The sequence below is a fragment of the Nyctereutes procyonoides genome, unplaced genomic scaffold (genome assembly GCF_905146905.1).
Source record: "Nyctereutes procyonoides isolate TBG_1078 unplaced genomic scaffold, NYPRO_anot_genome, whole genome shotgun sequence".
Classification (NCBI taxonomy): domain Eukaryota; kingdom Metazoa; phylum Chordata; class Mammalia; order Carnivora; family Canidae; genus Nyctereutes; species Nyctereutes procyonoides.
Genome location: NW_026575047.1, coordinates 10,528,061 through 10,547,204, shown reverse-complemented (window position 1 = coordinate 10,547,204; position 19,144 = coordinate 10,528,061).

Sequence of the window (19,144 nt, the reverse complement as noted above, 5' to 3'; positions counted from 1 at the left end):
AACCTTCTACCATACAGACTAAAGTATACTCAGAACCAAGAGGATCACTGTCTTGGTTCACTCTCTGAGATTAGATTCTTCTCCCTCACCACTTTCTCTCCTCATTTTTTTTAAAATTTTTACTATTAATTTTTAAATTTGTTTTTCACTTTTGTGGCCTTTCTTTTCTTATTTCCTTTATTTCATGGTCTCTGATCTCTTTAGACTTGTCTAGGATGCATTTGACTTAGGTCATAGTTGATATTTTTGAGTCTGCTCACTCAGACAGTCATTCTGCACTGGGCAAAATGACTAAAAGGAAGAATTCACCACAAAAGAACCAGAAGTAACACTCTCTACCACAGCTCTAATGGATATGGATTTAAGTAAGATGTCAGAGACACAATTCAGAAGTACAGTTATAAAATTATTGGTGGCTCTGAAAAAAAGCATAAAGGACTCTAGAGATTCTAACTGAAGAATTTAGATCTAATCAAGACAAAATTAAAAATACTTTAACTGAGATGAAGTCTAAACTGAATGCTCTAACTACTAAGGTTAATAAGGAGAGATTCTGTGAATTAAGTATAGTTTGAGAAAGAATAATATTCATCTTATTGTGATTCCAGAGGATGTGGAAAAATAGAGAGAGGACCAGAAAATATATTTAAAGAAATTATAGCTGAGAAATTCTCTAATCTGGGGAAGGAAACAGGCATTCATATTCAAGAGATAGGGCGGACCCCCCCCCCCAAATCAACAAAAACTGATAAACATGCAGACATATAATAGTGAAGCTTGCAAATTTCAGGGACAAAGAGAAAACCTTAAAAGCACCTCGAAACAAGCAATTCCTAACTTATATGGGGAGAAATATCAGATTAACAGCAGATCTATCCACAAAGACCCGGCAGGCCAGAAAGGGCTGGCATATATTATGCAGGGTGCTAACTGAGAAAAAATATACAGCCAAGAATACTTTATTCAGCAAGGCTGTAATTCAGAATAGCAGGAGAGATAAAGAGCTTCTAGGATAGACTGAAACTGAAAGAATATGTGACCACCAAACCAACTCTGCAAAAAATATTAAGGGGGGCCCTGTAAGTGAAGATGGAGCCCAAAGAAACAATATGCGGGAATGAGGCTGTATTGGTCATACTATGACACTAAATCCATTTCCTTCAATAGTTATTGTGAGCATGAACAAGTTAAATGATCTAGTCAAAAGAAACAGAGTATCAGACTGAATATAAAACCAGACTCATATATATGCTGTCTACAAGAGACTCACTTTAGATCTAAGGATGCCTTCAGACTGAAAATGAGGGAATGGAGAACCATTTTCCATGCAAGTGGTCTTCAAAAGAAAGCTGGGGTAGCAATCCTCATATAAAATAAATTAGATTTTAAACCAAAGATTGTAATGAGATGAAGAGGGACACTGCATCATACTTAAAGGTTCTATCCAACAAGAAGACCTAACAATTATGCCCCTAATGTGGGATCCACCAATTATATCAATCAATTAATAACCAAAGTAAATAAATACATAGATAAAAATACATTAATAGCAGGAGACTTCAACCCGGCACTCTCAGCAAAACACAGATCTTTTCTTTTTTTAAAAAAAAGATTTTATTTATTTATTCATGAGAGACACACACAGAGAGAGGCAGAGACATAGGCAGAGGGAGAAGCAGGCTCCTCACAGGGAGCCTGATGTGAGACTCGATTTTGGGTCTCCAGGATCATGCCCTGGGCTGAAGGCAGGCGGCAAACCACTGAGCCACCGAGGTGTCCCAAACATAGATCTTCTAAGCAGAACATAACAAAAGAAACAAGGGGCTTGAATGACACACTGGACCAAATGGATTTCACAGATATATACAGAACATTCCATCCTAATGCTACTGAATACACATTTTTCTCAAGTGCACATGGAACTCTCCAGAATAGACCACATATTGGGTCATAAATCAGGTCTCAACCAATACCAAAATATTGGGATTACCCCCACGCATTTTCAGACCACAATGCTTTGAAACTAGAACTCAATAACAAGAAGAAATTTGGAAAGAACTCAACATTGTGGAGGTTAAAGAGGATTCTACTAAAAGATGAATGGATCACCCAGGAAATTGGAGAAGAATTAAAAAAGATTAATGGAAACTAAAAAAAATAATAATAATAATAATGGAAACTAAAGAACACTAAACTTCAACTGTTCAAAATCTTTTGAATACAGCAAAGTTGGTCTTAAGAGAGAAACATATCACAATACAAGCCTCCCACAAAAAAATTGGAAAATCTCAAATACACAAACTAACTTTATACCTAAAGGAACTGGAGAAGGAACAACAAATAAAGCCTAAACCAAGCAGAAGAGAAATAACATGATAGAGCAGAACTCACTGAGCTAGAGACAAGAAGAACTATAGAATAAATCAATGAAAACAGGAGATGGTTCTTTGAAAGAATTAATAAGATATATAAACCCCTGGACAGATTATTAAAAAGAAAAGAGAAAAGACTCAAATTAATAAAATCATGAATTGGGACGCCTGGGTGGCTCAGTGGTTGAGTGTCTACCTTCAGCTCAGGGTGTAATCCCCATCTGGGGATAAAGTTCCACATCAGGCTACCTGTGAGGAGCCTGCTTCTCCCTCTGTCTATGTCTCTGCCTCTCTCTGTGTCTGTCATGAATAAATAAATAAAATATTTAAAAATAAATAAATAAAGTAAGATAAAATCAAATCATGAATGAAAGAGGAGAGATCACAACCCAACCAAGGAAATACAAAGAATTTTTAAAACATATTAAGAGCAACTATAGGCCAACAAATTAGGCAATCTGGAAGAAATGGATGCATTCCTGGAAACCTACAAATTACCAAAACTGAAATAGGAAGAAATAAAAAACCTGAACAAGTCAATAACCAGTGAGGAAATTGAAGCAATCATCAAAAAAGCTCCCAAGAAACAAAGTCCAGGGCCAGATGGCTTCCCAGGGGAATTCTATCAAATTTTTAAAGAAGAAGTAATACCTATTCTACTAAACCTGTTTCAAAGGATAGAAATGGAAAGAGTACTTCCAAATTCATTCTATGAGGCCAACATTGCCTTGGTCCCCAAATCAGACAAAGACCCCACCAAAACGGAGAATTACAGATCCATATCTCTAATGAACATGGACGAAAAAATTCTCACCAAGATACTAGCCAATAGAGTCCAATAGTACATTAAAATAATTACTCACCACGACCAAATGGGATTTAACCCTCGGATACAGGGGTGGTTCAACATTTGTAAAACAATGAGTGTGATAGATCACATCAATAAAAAAAGACAAGAACCATATAATCTTCTCAATAGATGTAGAGAAAGCATTTGACAAAATACAGCATCCATTCCTGGTTAAAACTCCTCAAAGCATAGGGATCAATATCATAAAAGCCATCTATGAAAAGCCCACAGTGAATATCATTTTCAATAGGGAAAAACTGAGACCCTTTCCCTGAGGATCAGGAGCATGACAGGAATGCCCACTCTTACCACTGTCGTTCAAATAGTCCTAGAAGTCCTAGCCTCAGCAGTCAGACAACAAAAAGAAATAAAGGCATTCAAATTGGCAAAGAAGTCAAACTCTCCATCTTTTCCAATGACATGATACTGTATATAGAAAACCCCAAAGACTCCACCCCAAAATTGCTAGAACTCATATAGGAATTCAGCAATGTGGCAGGATACAAAATCAATGCACAGAAATCAGTTGCATTTCTATACACTAACAATGAGACTGAAGAAATAAAAATTAAGGAATCAATCCCATTTACATTTGCACCCAAAACCATAAGATACCTAGGAACAAACCTAACCAAAGTAGTAAAAAATCTGTACCCTAAAAAACTACAGAACACTTACAAAAGAAATCAAGGAAGACACAAGAGATGGGAAAAAAAAAAGCATTCCATGCTCATGGATTAAAAGAATAAATATTGTTAAAATGTCTATTCTACCCAGAACAATTTACACATTCAATACAATCCCTATCAAAATACCATGGACTTTTTTCACAGAGTTGGAACAAACAATCTTAAAATTTGTAAGGAACCAGAAAAGACCCCAAATAGCCAGAGGAATGTGAAAAAGAAAGTGAAAGCTGGTGGCATCACAACACCTGACTTCAAACTGTATGGTACTGGGTTGAAAATAGACACATAGATCAATGGAACAGAATAGAGATTCCAGAAATGGACCCTCAATTCTAAGGTCAACTCATCTTCAACAGAGGGCAAGAACATCGAATGGAAAAAAGAGTCTCTTCAAATAATGGTGTTGGGAAAACTGGACAGCCAAGTCCAGAAGAATGAAACTGGACCATTCTCTTACACTAGACACAAAGATAAACTGAAAATTCTTGAATGATCTAAATATAAGATAGGAATCTACCAAAATCCTGGAGGAAAACACAGGCAACAACTCTTGTAAACTTGGCCACAGCAACTTCTTGCAAGACACATCTATGAAGACAAGGTAAACACAAACAAAAAATGAACTATTGGGACTTAAGATAAAAAGCTTCTGTAAAACAAAGGAAATGGTCAACAAAACTAAAAGACAACCTTCAGAATGGGAGAAGATATTTGCAAATGACATATCAGATAAAGGGCTAGTATCCAAGATCTATAAAGAACTTATCAAACTCAATACTCAAGAAACAAACAATCCAGTCATGAAATGGGCAAGAAGACATGAACAGACATTTCTCCAAAGAAGACCTACACATGGCCAATAAGCACATGAAAAGATTTCCACATCACTTGCCATCAGGGAAATACATATCAAAACCATGATGCGATACCACCTCACACCAGTGGAAATGGCTAGAATTAACAAGACAGGAAACAACAAATGTTGGCAAGGATGTGGAGAAAGGGGAAGTCTCTTATACTCTTGGTGGGAATGCAAGCTGGTGTAGCCACTATGGGAAGCATTGTGGAGGTTCTTCAAGAAGTTAAAAAATAGAGCTACCCTACAACCCAGCAATTTTACTACTGGGCATTTACCCCAAGGATATAGCAAAGCGATGTGGTGAAATGCCAGAACACCTGCACCCCAATGTTCATAGCAGCAATGTCCACAACAGCCAAACTTTGAAAATAGCCACAATGTCTTTGACAGAGGAATGGATAAAGAAGATGTGGAGTGTATATACAATGGAATATTTCTCAGCTGTCGGGAAGGATGAATACCTACCATTTATATTGATGTGGATGGAACTGGACAGTATTATGCTGAGTGAGATAAGTCAATTGGAGAAAGACAATTTTCATGTAGTTTCACTCATATGTGGAACATAAGAAATAGTGAAAGAGACTGTAAGGTACAGTAGGGGAACTGAGTGGGGAAAAATTAGAGAGGAAGACAAACCATGAGAGACTCCTGACTCTGGGAAACAAAGGGTTGCAGAAGGGGAGATGGATTGGTGGGATGGGGTCACTGGATGATGGGCACTAAGGAGAGCACATGATGAGATGAGAACTGGGTGTCATACATTATGTTGGCAAATTGAATTTAAATAAAATATTTTTAAAAAAGAAATACTGTTTTGAACATAATGTATATGGCTTAAAACGTGTATCATGTGTTATCAAATATCTTTTATTTATATAAATTTTGCTTTTTTAATTCACATTTACTTTTCTCTAAGATAAATGCCAGATAGATGTATATTTGAAACAATTTTTTTCAAAATTTTATTTATTTGAGAGAAAGTGCATGGCGGGGGATAAGGGGGAAAGGTAGAAGGAGAGGGAGAAGCAGACTCCACTAAGCAGGGAGCCTCACATGGAGCTTGATCCCAGGACCCTGAGATCATGACCTCAGCAGAAGGCCGACCAACTGAGCCACACAGATGCCTCAAAATAATTTGTATTTACATTATAGGGGAAGAAATTTTTTTCTTCTCTTCCATGTTTTTTTTTCATTGATTTATTATTTAAATTGGCATAAGACAGTTTAATAGGAGAAGAAGAAACTGAATTCCTTATGTATATAAGCCCCACAAAGACAGTGAGATGCTCCCCCAACAGTCAGACAGACAATTGAGGCTTATATACTGTTCTGAGCTAAGAAGAAGGGAGTTGGGATCTGGGGCTTCTAAGAAAGGAGGACAGTTTTCAGAAAGTTGAAAAGAACAAATATTTGATAAATGAACATTTGTCATGCAATGAAGAGACAATGGGAAACAGAATGGTGCATTTATTATTTATTTATTTATTTATTTATTTATTTTTATTTTTTATTTTTATTTTTTAGAGAGGGAGGAGGGGAAGGGAAGAGGGAGAGAAAGAGAGAATCTCAAGCAGGCTCCACACCCAGTGCAGTGGCCAATGCAGGGCTCAATCTCACAACCCTGATATCATGACCTGAGCTGAAATCAGAGTTGGACTCAACTGAGTGAGCCCCCCAGGCACACTGGGGATACAGGACTTAAATAAAAGTCTGCCAGGCTCCCCCAGCTTACCACATCTAGTCTGTACTCTGTGGATGTCTCTGCTGATAGCTCTCTCTATTCCTAGACCAGGTCCTCTACCTAAATTCTTAGAGGTAGTTGAGGGGAAGGTAAAAAGCTCTTCTAGAATCTTTTGGGGCCTTAATCTCCTCCCATTCAAAATGGTCAGCATGCCAATGTGGCATATTCTGGAGAAATTGGTTCTTAACCTCTTCAACATCCCCAGCTTCCCTTTTTTTTTTTTTTTTTTTTTTCATTTTCTTGATGTTGTGATTTAAAAGCATTCCAAGTGATCTGTGATTTAATATGATTTGAAAAGCACTCAGAGAAGCTTCCACTAACTGACAACTGCCTGGATCATATGTAACTGGACTGAAAAAGGCCTTAGAGATCAATGATTATCAGTCCAGCCAGCAGACTTAAATTTCATGGAATCTTAAGAGAATACTGAAGTAGCTTCAAACTTGTGTAAGTGGAAAACTGTGGCTACAGCACAATCTTAGCCATGGCAAATGTTTCCCAAACCTCTTCTCTAACAAAAAGAGAAAAGCACGTATTGAAAATTGGAAAAGGATATTTTATAACAAAAAATTTAAAAAGAGCTGAGGAAGAGAGACACTTGATACAATTTCACAAAAATCAATCACACACAAACAGTGAAACATTTTTTGAATTTAGCATATCTTTATTTCCTCTTGTATTTCCCTGTTCTGAGCATAGCCTCTCTGCTATAATAAAATCTTTTGTTTTAGAGCTATTGCCCTAGTTTTTCTAATTCTATAGAAGGTTTCCAAAAAACAAAAAACAAACAAAAACAAAACAAAACAAAAACAACTTTTTAATCACATATAGAATTTAATCACCTAGATCCACACTTAGATTCTAAAGCATCTTAAGCATTTCTTGTGTTTGTTTTTTTTTAATTTTGAGATTATTCATTATTTTTCTTACCTACAGTGAACATATTTTTAATTGTTTATATGTCTTGTTTGCCATAAGCTGCTCAAAAAAAACCCAACTGCGTCTTTTTTTTTTCCAACTGTGTCATTCATATTTGTATTTCCAGTGCAGAGCACCATCCCATCCAGACTCAGAACTTCAGCTGTCTCAGGACCTAGGAAAAAATGGTGTTTTGGCCCCAGTCAGAAGATAGAAAAAAGCTGATGATATTTTAATTTAAGGAAGTCAAGCAAGAGGGGTTTCTTTTATTTAGGGGAAAGTGAGTCATTTTGTTCTATCCACACCTTAACTTAATGGATGAGGCCCACTCTTATTAAGGAGGGCAATCTGTTTTACTAAATCTACCAATTTAAATGTTATTGTCATCTAAAAACACCTCCCAGACACACCCAGAATAATATTTTATCAAATATCTGGGGACCCTATGGACCAGTAAAATTTGCACATAAAATTAACCATCACAGTAATGAATGGTTACTTTATCTATACATAGATCTCTAGGTAGATTAAAATCATAAACAAGGGGCTACATTTTATGAAAGAGCAGCTCAATATGATATGATGGTCTAAATTTGATGCTATTAAATTTTTAAGTGGTTGACATGTTTAACAGAAAAGCAATCTTTTTTCTTCTTGTTGGCTTGCTTTTCTCCTTTCTTTCATTAAATACAGTTAGAACATTCTCATGTAATTTTTTTCTCATGTAATTTTTAAGGTGAAGAATAATTGTGTCAAAATTATGTTTGTCCTACTAGATTTATATAGTACAGTAGTTATAATATGTGTTTACATGATAGATAATAACAATTAAGTAAATATTAGTTGGAAGGAGTAGTTTCCTTTTTTCATTAGGAAAGGATTTACACACCTAAGAAACATCCTGATTGATTTGGTAGAATTTATTTCTGAGCCCCACCCCAAATATAAATAAGAAAAATACACACACACACACAAACAAACACACATGCGAATTCAATGATACTGGATAAAGTATCTATCTATCTATCTATCTATCTATCTATCTATCTATCTATCATCTATCTGCCTATCTCTCTATAAGAACGAGTGACAAAGAGAGAGACAGGACACAGAAGAATATACTGAGGAGATAAAGAGGGAGACATTGGGAAACAAAATCACATGGATCATCTCAAAAACAACAATGTTTACTAGAAGACAATAAAACAAGGGGGCTTGAAAATTCTGAAATATCGATTTCCAATAAAGGATTTACAAAGGATTCTTATTTTCTCCAAAACAGCACTTAGGTTTGAGAGTGAATTATACGTATTATAAGGCACATAAGATTTCAAAAATTCACTTCCCACATGTATTCTATAAATGCTCCTAAAGGATTTGATCTACCAAAAAGAATATTAAGGGGGGCATATTTTTGATATAGGAAATAGAGAATCTAATACAGAATTATATTTTTTGCACTAAATTATAGCATTAGAATTAAAATTAAAGGTAAATACTTTTGAATACTAAACTAATTAGCAATTATAAAATGAAATTATTTGCTCTATAATGTTTTAAAAGTATATCTATCACTATGTGATGTAATTTTAAAAAGTAATTGAAGAATATTTATACAATGACCTTTAAAGTTTTCACACTTTCAGCACTATGAAAAATGGCAAAACAACTTTCATATTCTTTGAAATTTGTACATGCTATTCAAATTAAAAGGAGCACTATTCTATGTCTGAGACTTGACTACATTAAATGTTACTTTAAATTAATATTAGAGTATTAAGATTTTACATAAAGAAAATAATGTAGCTGATCATAGAGGTAAATTAAATTACAAATGATGTATTTAAATTGTGTATATTAAAATTGATTTTATTTTAGTAAAAATCATGCATATAATTATAAGTCAAGCAGAAATATAAAGAATATATCCAAGTTCACAGGATGCCCTATGCCTCTCACCATCCTATCCCTAGTACCATTGATCCAGTAACTCTTTTTCTTTTTTCTACAATTTTATTTAGGGTTGCCTCAGTGGTGCAGTCAGTGAAATCTCTGACTTTTGGTTTCAGCTCAGTTCGTGATCTTAGGACGGTAGGATCCAGTCCCACCTCTGGCTCCCACTCAGCAAGCACAGGGTCTCTTGAGAGTCTCTCTCTTTCTCTCTCTCTTTCTCTCCCTCTGACTCTCCTCACCTCCTCCTTCTCTCTCTCAAATAAATAAAATCTTTCTTTTAAAAAAGATTTATTTATTTAGAGAGCACCCAAGCAGGGGAAAGGGCAGAGGCAGAGGGAGAGAAAGAATCTCAAGCAGACTCAGCACTGAGTTGGGAGAAGATGCAGGGCTCAATCTCATTACCCCAAGATCATGACTTGAGCCAAAATCAAGCATTAAGACTAACTGAGCTACCCAGGCAACTCAATCCAGCAACTTCATATTCAGAAATTTTTAATTTTTTTTCTCATGGTTTTTAAAATGCATGTTTCTAAATAACATAGTGTGTCTGCTATTTCTATTATTTATTAATTTTAGATATTATTTGTTTTCTATCATGCAAACTAAGATTTTCATTTCTTTCAATCATCTTGACATTTCCTCAAAATTCATTGCATTTGTTTAAAAACTGCTTAATTATTCTGTACATGAAAATATTGAATCAGATGTATATTTCCTGTTACATATAGCTTTTATTTTCTTTCTATAGTTAACTATTCATTTGCCATTTCCCTCCTGTTTGTCTTCATATCTATGAGATTCTTCAAATGCCTGGCAATCTATGTCCTAATAAGCCCTATAGGTGGTTCTGATTAAGCTGAAGATGGAGATTCATTGATGTAAGGTAATCAGACAATGAGTGATCTTTCCATTTTTTTCCCCATTGAGAATATCCTAGTTAGTAACCGGTCATAGTCATTGTCTCTGTGGTCTCTCAGAATCTGAGTGTATCATGATACATACCTAGTAAAAGGAATTCTCCAATGAGCTAGAGAAAGTCAGTTGGTCATCTCAAAATTCTATATGCACACTTTAATTAAAAATTATTTCCAGCACAGTGGCTGTTTTGACTAGTTTTATTGACTCTTGATGCCATGTCTCCAGAAATAAACCTTCCCTTTACTGTTAAAGATGTCCAAGGGAAGGGGCTGAGGGAAGGTGGGGAGACAACTGTTGCATAAACATTACTTCATATTTCATCCCCATGCTTTAACTTCTATTTCCTGGAATACCTAGTGTTGGAAAAGTGCTTAGAAAAATTTACATAAGCAATAATTTCTCTTCCTTTCCTTTGTTCTCCTTTAAATCATCAAGTAAATAACACGGTAATTGATTTCTCTTTTGCTTCGGGTTATGATACTAAAATGTTGAAAATGATCTCTTGGGGAGAGGTTACTTGTAATTGTTTGGGTGTTCTTTTGAGACACTTAAGTGTGAGAAGTCAAGATTCAATAATTTCCATGCAAATAATTATTTTTTAAAGATTTTATTTATTCATGAGAGACACAAAGAGAGGCAGAGACATAGGCAGAGGGAGAAGGAGGCTCCTTGTAGGGAGCCCAATATGGGACTCAGATCACCTCACCTGGGATCATGCCCTGAGCTGAAGGCAGATGCTCAACCACTGAGCCACCCAGGAGTCCCTCCATGCAAATAATTATTAAATGTATATCATGTTTCAAATATTGTGCTAAATGAAGGATGACTTTGTTGTTATCTCATTTAGGAGGCTTATAGTCAAGATCATGGAAAACTACATATATCTAAAGAGGATCAAATAATAAAATGAAATTGATATAGACTTATGCTATTTTGGAATAGATAGACATCAGTGGGAATTGGAGCTACTAAAATGACTTTATTGAAGTGGAATAAAACTGGTGAAGAGAAAGGAGCAAGAATATATATATTTTAGGCAGATTAAATTATTATAAAAATCCATGCAAATATGTTTATTTTCCTTTCCTTTCTCTAATATCTAAAATGGCATTTTTACTATAGCCCATATTATACCTATATTCTTATTCATTTATGTACTACTACATATTTTCTAAAATATAAATTAATGTAAATAATATATTTTCATAACCATATTTCCAATATAATTTATACATAATAAACTTATGCTTTCATATGTATACATGTATGTATGTGTGCTCATTTGAGTATATATCTAGATGTAGAGCACTGTACAAAACCCTAACTTTTTTTCTTATTTAATTACCAACACAGTCTTATCATTGAAGTACTATTATTATTCTCATTTTTCAGGTTCAGAAACTAACTTGTTCAAGGTTATACAGTTAATTAGTTAATGCAAGAGGAAGGATTCACACCCCACCAGTTCAACATGAGTCAAATAATAAACTAGAGTGCGCACCACAATTGCCTCTCGTTTCAATTAACCATATTAAATAAATACATAATTTGAATACTTTATTCCCCAAGGAATCAGAGTGACTTGTGTTTTGGGGAACTAGGAAAATTGAGTTTTCTATCAAGTCAGAAGTAGATGAGAAAGTAAAGCACATTTTTTTTTTTTAAGAACTTTTGAGCAGGTAGAGAAGTATGTACTCCAAAAGGCAATTACTTGGGGAGCAGCCAAATTAAAAAGGATAAACCTGAATGAGTCATAAATTGAAAGTGGTAGGCGAAGAGGGGAAAATCTGGGTAGGAGCCAAAGAAACAGAGAATAGTAGAGAATAGAAACAGTCTGTACTGTTAGGCAAAGACAGGGATGGACAAATCCCCTCGGGGGATTTGCACTCAGTGAAAGCATCTGGAGATTATCTGGAAATTATTCCTTTTGAATAATTGAAAAGGCATGTCATATAGTCTTTGTTACTTTGAATTTATTTCAAATTATATAATTTACTGATTATAAAATAAATCAACATCATTAATTGTAAGCAGAAAACAATGAAATCTGAGATGTTGAATGCCTATTAAGAATTTTTCAGGATTATTACTCTTTCCCCACTTTTTTAAAAAAAATATTATCCCTCAAATACTAACTAAAATGAAAAAATATGACAGAACTTCTATTCCTGGCAATATGACACACTATTCTGAAACCTACCTCAAAATACTGAATACTGTTTAAAAATCTACAAGTGTATGACTAGACAGGAAGTTTTTAAAAATTAAAATAAGTTGAAATAAAAAATAATTATCTGTAAGAAAACAAAACTTCAAAGAGGAAAACTCACAAAAAAGCTACACTTGTCCTGAGGAAATATGCAAATTATAAGAGGTTTTAGTTTACTGTTTTAATCCCACAAGTGTAAAGATAAACAAAAATCCTTGGACTGAAAGGTAAAAAGTCAAACCAAGAACCTTTCAATATAAAGCCATGACTCCTAAACATGATTGCTCAATAAAATATCTAACTGGGAGAAAACATGCCCCCAAACAAGGAGACCATAATTAAGCTTGACAAGTGAGGAGGTGGGGTACAGAGAACTTTCTGTGATTCATCATAATCTTCAGTCTGGCCTTCAGTGGATTTGAGACCAGAAATATATTACTTAAGAACTCCAAACCTAAAGCAAAATTACAAAATTTATGTAGACTTTCTGAGTATTGTCAATGCTCAGATACCTTGTAGGAGTAAACATAGCCTCATTGTAGCAACAGATGTTAATCATAGGCCTTCAAAGTTTTCTGAATAATATAGTAAGTAAAATAGGCATGGGCTAATTATAAGAAAGTAAAATAATCAAAGAAACAGGCTACTCCATGCAAGAGTTAACAGAATATACAAAGCAATCAAAATCATCTGTAGAATATTAAAAAATATGACTGATATGCATTAATAATAAAATGTGATGTTCAAGTAAGTGAAAGAAAAGAGGCTATCAAAATGCTGAATCTGGTTTGAAAATGACAAAACAAAAATTTTAGAAATGGAAAGAGAGGTCCTCAGATGAGAAAAATGAGAACGGATAGAAAGAGGAAGAATGAATGAAATGGACTATAGATCTTGATAGAATTACTCCAAGTCCACTATGAAGAAATGAATGTAGAAAAATAAAAGGGGGAATTGAGAGATTGGAGAGTAATATGAGAGATTTTATACTTATCTACTGAGATAAAGAAGTTAGATATAAAGATATACCAGATAAGTTCATTTCAGAATTGATTTACAATAAAACTGGGATTCTGGGAACTACATGAATCTTAGGCAAAACGAATAGAATTCCATATCTACAGTCATCACCAAGTAACTGCAAAATGCCAACGACAAAGAAAAGAGTTTAAATAAATTAGCAAAAACATATATATATGATCTTCAAAGGGAACAAGCATAGGTTTGAGCACTTCTGCTCATACTATTAGTGAATATCAATGGAATAAAAACTCAAAGGATTAATTTCAAATGACTTTTATCTAGACTTGCATAAAAAATCAAATATGGTCAAAATCAAGAATGAAACAAGGACACATTAAAAGTTGATAAATTTATTGCAACTAATCTGTATCAGTAAGAATGAGCCAAATACCCTAATTGGAAAGCGAGCTAAATATATGAGTACATAAATGTATATGGCCCTATGCATAGAAATAGATAGAAACAAGGAGGGTATACGAATGAACACTTAATAAATAGAGTTTCTTGTTGGGGTGATGAAAATGTCCTGGAACTAGAAACTGGTGATGGTCATACAACCTTGTGAATACACTAAATTCCATTCAGGTGTACACATTAAAATGGTTAGAAGGCTCAATTTTATGTTTATTTTACTACAATAAAAATAATATTTACAAAGACATATTACTAGAACAGTGGTAGAATGTAAGTGCTTAATGGTTACCTCATAAACTATATACAGTATAGTTTATATATATAATAAATTTTATATATTCTGCTATATAAGAATTTTTTAGTTCAAATCCTGGCTTTATAACTTATTATCTGTGTAATTTTTGTGCAATTTATGTGCTCTTTTGTGCAATTTATGAGCTCTTCTTTGCTTCAGTCTTCCTATATGGTAAAATGGAGATGATTATAATAGTAACTACACTGTGAAGATTAATAATGTAATAAGGCATAAAGAATCCTAATAAGTTCTCAATTAGGTTTATGTATTGTTAACTATAATTTATTATGCTCATTAACCTCATCATTGTTACTACTAAGATCTCACTATTTATATTTTCGTAGCTTAAAGTACTCATACCCAATTTTCATGCTGTCCTTCGCTATTGAGGGTTTGGATCAACTGTTCCAAAATGCCTTTCCCTCAGGTTACCACTTGTGTTTTCCCTCTCCGTCAGCCTGGCTTGCTATTTATAATACCTTAAGACTCAAATCACATTGAAATTACTGGTGTATTTGTCTATTTGCTCCACTAAGGAGTCCACTTCCCCAAAGCAATGTAACACCCTGCTTTGTCTCTTGAGCAGATATTGCAACACAGAACACACATGCAGTCACATACGCATGTCCTGAACTTCTATTTGCTCAAATATAAGCTATAGGATTGACAGATAACTCTAACTTTGTTTCTTTTGTTACACACTTTTTGCCATTTAATGTATACCAAAATTACAGGACTACAACATATGTCTGAATCTCTCAGGGTTTCCCATATTAAGGTGCAGGAAGATTTAATAATTAATGTACTCATTTAGCAAATATTTTCCACTAACTGTAATGCACTAAAAGTATTTCAAATATTAATATTTGAACTATTTTGATAGTTCTGTGGTTTTTATCTAACTTTAGATTTAAGTATTTTATGAGCCAAAGTAAAACTTCAGACACTGACTAAAGTTGTATGTTGGCTGGGAGTCACACTGATTCTCAGCCAGTTTTTTTTTTTTTTCTGGAAAAAATAATATTTCCCCCCAATGACAAGAAAAAACTGGAAAATTAGAAATTTAGGCACACACACATATGCTTTTTTGCAAAGGGCTTCTTTGTCTAGTACTTAGTTTGTCTAGTACTTAGAATATGACTCAAGAAACAACTGACATGATTAGAAATTAGAAGAGCTGTCATACAGTCAACCTGAATCCATAATATTTTTGGTTTGGCACAAAAGTCCACAGAAATGCTGAGTTACATCAGCATGCCATTCATCTATTAAGAAAGAAGAGCTGAGATAAGAAACCACAAAAAGCCATCATCCATACCCTTGTTAATTCAGAAGCTAGAAATACACACATATTAATGACTGCTTTTTATCCAGATACCAAAAATTATGAGATATGATAGTATGTCTGACCAATTTCATTTTGATTTCTATTTTGAAGAGTGCTCGACAATTTCAGTGGATACTAACTAAATTGTTGTCAACACATTTTAATTGTTATATACATGCACAGCAGTAATTTCTCACAGCTTTAGGGGGTAAAGATGCAAGAATTAGTGATCCTGGTTTGACTTAATTTAAACAAATGATTTTCTATACTCAGATACATATGATACATAATTTGTGCTCTCTTTCCTGTCGTTGCTTTTAGAGGCTTCTTAACTGGGATACAAAATATTGTGTTTTAACTGTTTATGATAATATCAGAGCAATAAAGAACACTGTGATAAAGAGGAATCCTGAAAGTTCTTTTAAAACTGACATACATTGGTAGAAATCTCCATCAAGCCAGTCAGTAAGGAAAGTGATGTATTTACTGCTTTAGTCTCAGGCATTTGAACATTTTTTTTACACAACAGAGAAACCATTTGTATTTGGCAAGCTTGAATTTAGGCTTTACAGTCTGACAGAATTTGTATTTTGGAAATGGTTTACTAGTGTACCAAGATATCAGCTAGATTAGGAACTGCTTTGGGCACCTCAAGGATATGGAGAAGACCATGTCATGTCTCAGGAGATGTGTCTTGTACAATTATCCAGTCTTTTATAGAAATAATATCATTTCCTCTGTGAGATATTATCCTACAACCTGTGGGAGCCATCAGATCTGCCCGCTGTCTTTTGCACAAAAGAACTAGCAAAATGGTCAAGAGGGAACTAAAACCCAATCCCAGTTCTGCTGTATCCACCAATAAAAACAGGTCTTCCAGTAATTTCTGTGTTTTCCTTCTACTTCATCATATTAAAGCGGAGTTTATCTGCTCATGTGCACAATCTCTGTCTCTAAAAATAAATAAATAAGTGTGAGAAAAAATATTTATTTATTTATTTGGGAAAGAGCACAAGAGGGGGAAGGGGAGAAGAAGAGGGAAAGACACAGAAACAGTTACCGTGCTGAGCAGAGAGCCGGATGTGGGACCAAATCCCAGGACCCTGAGATAATGACTTAAGGCAAAGTCATATATTTAACCAACTGAGCCACCTAGGAATCCCATAAATAAAAAATAATAAATAAATAAATAAATAAATAAATAAATAAATAAATAAATCTTAAATAATAATAGCAATTATTATTATTATGGGCTGATTCACCTGGATTTTTCTTCCCAGGACCTTATGATACTAAAAAGAAAGATTTAGGGGAGGTTTTTATCTGGCAGCTTTGGGGAAGAAGCATTTCTTTCTTTTTTTTTTTTTTTTAAGATTTTATGTATTAATTCATGAAGGAAACAGAGAGAAGCAGAGACATAGGCAGAGGGAGAAGCAGGCTCCCCATGGGGAGCTCCATGAGGGACTCGATCCCAGGACCCCAAGATCATGACCTGAGCCAAAGGCAGGCACTCAACCGCTGTGTCACCCAGGTGCCCCAAGACGAAGCATTTCCAAATTCATTCAGGTTGTTAGCTGAATTTAGTTCTTCAGGTTGGAAGACTGAGGTCCCCATTTCCTTGCTGGCTTTTCAAATCGTGGGGGGGGGAGCCCTCAACTTCTAGAAGCTTCCTGCATTCCTCTTCATGTGTTCCCTATATCCTGGAGCCAAAAATCCTGCTTAGAATCCATCCAAGTGCTCCAAATCTGTGATTTATGTGTTTAAAGAGTTCATGTGATTAGGTTACACCCACCCAGATAATCCCCATATTTTAAAGCCAATTTACATCTGTAAAACCCTTCATAGCACTTTGATCCTATTTGAATTTGATAAGAGTATCAGGGTCAAGAAATCTGGGAGAACCACCTCTAGATTTCTGCCCATCACAGGTAACCAAATTATTATGGTTTTCTAAAATGAGTACTTACCATTTTCTATTTATTTTCTCAAAGAATTCATAGAGACTCCAATTTTGAATATTCAAAAAACTGATAAAAATCCATTTGTCGATTGTTGACAGAACTTACTGGTAAAAAGAGCTGTGCCTCCTGTTTGATTGAGTTTTATATCCTGTGGATAGATTCCATTTCTTTAATGATTACATTTCTTGTGCAGGTTTGCTGTTCTTGTTTTAGTTCTGGCAAAGTTTTGAATTAATTGGCATAAAGTGAATATTCATTGATTTTTAAATTACTTCCGTATATGTAATCGTGCCCTCTTTCAATTCTAATAAGGTTTATTTGTGATTTCTCTCTGTCTCTTCTTTCTCTCCTCTCCTTATCTTGTTTAAAATCTGTATGGGCAGGGTCTTTTCTATTTTATTATAATTGTCATATAAAATGCTTTTGGCTTTGTTGATCCTCTAAAATTTGTTAAATAATCATTTGATTCTGAGCTTACTTTTGCTGTCTTTCCTTCCAATTACTTGGACTTACTTTTATTTTTATTGTTTTGTTTTGTTTTAAAAATTTTACTTATTTATGAGAGACACAGAGAGAGAGAAAGAGAGAGAGAAGCAGAGACATAGGCAGAGGGAGAAGCAGGCTCCATGCAGGGAGCCCGACGTGGTACTCGACCCCAGGTCTCCAGGATCATGCCCTGGGCTGAAAGCGGTGCTAAACCTCTGAGCTACCCAGGAGTCTCTTACTTTTAGTTTTATAACTTTTAACTGGGATGATTAAATCATTCATTTTCAGGCTTAGAGTTTTTTTGTGTTTTTTTTTTCCAAGCATAAGCATTAAAAGATACATTTCCCCATATTATAAATGCATTTTGCATATTTTGCAATATGGTATTTTGATGACAATTGAAATCATGTATTGAAAATATATGTATTTTCTAATTTCAAAAAAGTGTCTTTTTGATACATGAGCTATCTCTACATTATTCTGTTTTAATATCCAAATATATTTAATTCAAATTTTTCTATTGATATCTAATTTAATTATAATATGATGAGAGAAGGTAAAAACGGTCAAAATTAATTTTATTTTTCACAGTCAACATTTCTGTGCATATGTTGATATTTATTTTATGACCAGATAGACCAGGTTTGAAAATAGTCTACTATATCTTAAGAAGAATGATTAACTTGGGATATTGGGCTGGCTTAGTCAGTAAAGCATGGAACTGTTGATCTCAGGATTATAGTTTTCAAGAGCGGCATTGGGTTTAGACATTATTTAAAAATAAAATCTTAAAAAGAAAGAAAAAAAGTGAGTTTTTTGGCACTTTTGCATATACAGTTCAACACGTATTCACCAAATCCAGCTTGCTATTTTTCTTCTACTTGTTCCTATCCTTACTATTCTTTTTTATCACTAGATTTCTTTTTTTTTTTAGATGAAAAAGAGTTATGGTACACATGAAAACAAAAGAAAAGAAAAGAAAAATTAGAAAATTTGAATGAAAATCCTATAGCCAAACTTTGCAATCCAATTAATACATATATTAAATACTTAACCACATTTCCACATGTGGAATAAATACATTTTATGTATATTAAATACACTAACCACCATTTCCAACAAACAT